General features: G+C 38.8%; 1 non-coding gene across 1 annotated transcript; it reads right to left on the bottom strand.

Moving 5' to 3' along the window:
* Nucleotides 1–2,096: 2,096 nt before the first annotated feature.
* Nucleotides 2,097–2,170, bottom strand: trnat-ugu (transfer RNA threonine (anticodon UGU)). Its single transcript has one exon. It is a non-coding gene; the product is annotated as a tRNA-Thr (tRNA).
* Nucleotides 2,171–2,497: the final 327 nt, after the last annotated feature.

Genomic DNA, 2,497 nt, shown 5'->3' with positions numbered 1-2,497 from the left:
ATCAGTAGATACTCAGTTGCATGTCAACAGTTAATTGAGTTGACAATCAACTGAACTATATCAACAGATATGTAACATGTATTCAACTAACTGTAAGTTAACTATAAGTTGCACTATTAGTAGATGTTGTTTTGTACACGTAGCATGCATTCAACTAACTGTCAGTTAACTATTAGTTGCATTATTGCAATAGCAGATATATATATATACATATAGCAGTTGATAGTCAACTTACTAGAAGTTGACACTCAACTGATGAATAATTGTAAAGAACATGTAGTAAAAAGCACAATGTCTGTTGCAGACAGTTTTTGTAAAAATAAATTAACAAAATAAAAAAAACCTATAGTTAACTAACACTTAGTTGAATGCATGTTACATATTTGTTGACAAGCTCTGTAGAGTATCAACTAACTCACTGTTGAATATCAACTAAACATCAGCTAATAGCGCAACGTGTAGTTAACTTACAGTTAGTTGAATGCTTGTTTCTTATCTGTTGAAAGCTTTGTTGAATATCAACTAACCATCTACTAATAATGCAACTAATAGTTAACTGACAGTTAGTTGAATGCATGCCACGTGTACAAAACAACATCTACTAATAGTGCAACTTATAGTTAACAGACAGTTATTTGAATCCTTGTTTCTTATCTGTTGAACAAGCTCTGTCAAATATCAACTAACCATCTACTAATAGTGCAACTTAAGGTGCGGCCACACCAGACGCGTATCTCGCGTACTTCGCAGATAAAATCGCCATTTTTTCCATAGGGAACCATTGGTTTACGCGCGTATTACGCGTTTCACGCGTATAAGCAACATTTTTTTTTGCCTGTGGTAAAATGGAATTGGCCCCGAGCATACTTAAGGCATACATCCCTCCAATAGGAATCAGGCTTTGCTTCCTTCATCTGCAAACATCAAATGTAAAACAGGTTAATGTCGAGCTAGGCTATGTGTGTGTACAGACAGACAGATTGGTAGAAATGATACATGTGTATGTATTTATATATGTATGTTTGTAGGTGGGTAGGTATGTTTTGCATTACTGTTTTATTACTATACAAATAAAGTTCTAATAATATTAATGTTATCATCATTATTTGTATTATTCAATCAATCAATATTTTCATACGAAGACATTGTAGCACAAAGTGCTTCACAAAATAAAAGCAGGCAAACTAAAGGATCATTATTGTTAATAATTAAACTTGGCACAATTAAACTTGTTTCATACACCTGTTTGCGCTGTTCAAGCACATAACAAGACTCCATTACCGGAGGGGATGAAACTTGGCACAACTATTTCGTTTATACGACAAATAAATACGTTATTACCTTTCTACCGATGTTTTATCTCCCGTAAGCGGTGGAAAAAATGGCAGCCACTCTAACGCGATGTTCATCGTATATTCCCGCCCCTCCCGCGACACGTGACCTATACTGTTCGGAACTGTGTTCGGATCTCATTCGAAACTCTTTGATCTCTGAAGGAATATGTTCGGACCTGGTTAGGAGCATGTTAGGACCTCGTTCGGATTTGTTCTGACCTTTTGTAATGTGTTCGGACCTCGGAGGCGGTCCGAAAACCGGCAGGTACGGCCACGACAACACACTTGTAGAGTTCCAAGTCTCTGGCTTTTTGGAACAGGAAGAGTCTGGAACACTTAGGGTAGGTTAAGCCTTGCTTGATCTAATTTTGAAATAGTCTTCAAATGGACTGAAGCTAGCTTTGATCACATCTTGGAGACGGCAGGCATTGAACCTCAGGCCTTCTACATGAGAAGCATACGCTTTGCCGTTGAGAGAAGTCCCCTGTGTTACTTCAATTGTACATCTGTAAAACCGATTCCTGAAGCTTTGCTTAACGATAGAAGGGACAAATAGGTCATTAGTTGGCACTAGGGTATCATACATTTTATAGAGAATTTTGCTTGCCTGCCGCCGTTTTCATTGATGGAAAGTCTATTGCATTGATGGATTGCAAGCTTACAACCACAAGCAAGATTGCCAGTTAGGACAATTCCGTTTTTTTTAACTGCAAGAAACACTTTTATCACATCTACACCAGATGATGCTGTTGCAAAAAGTGTAGGTACTGCTGGGAGTTGAACCCAGGGTCTCCTGTTTACAAGACAGGCGCTTTCACCAGCTAAGCCACAGTACCCCTATGGTAATGTTTACTTAAGACACCAATGAAAAAGGTCTCATGTAGCGTGACCCGATCATGTGTTAAGCTATCAGAGCTGGCGGCTAAAGGAATTCCAATTGAGTAGGTTACTTACATTATACAACTTACTGATGTGATTAGAACACTGCCTCTTCTGTGAACTAGACAGTCACTATGACAGTCCAAGCCACAGCACCCCTCTCAGAAAAAGGGGCAAAAGGGTCTGCCCGGCGGGGGGGAAAGGGAAAAAGAGAGGGGAAAGAGGGGGGGAAAGAGAGAAAGAAAAGGAGGAAAAAAGGAGGAGAACTTACACTATATATTTTT

Source organism: Gadus chalcogrammus, chromosome 5 (assembly GCF_026213295.1).
Source record: "Gadus chalcogrammus isolate NIFS_2021 chromosome 5, NIFS_Gcha_1.0, whole genome shotgun sequence".
Lineage (NCBI taxonomy): Eukaryota > Metazoa > Chordata > Actinopteri > Gadiformes > Gadidae > Gadus > Gadus chalcogrammus.
This window is presented reverse-complemented; position numbering and strand designations above follow the sequence as displayed.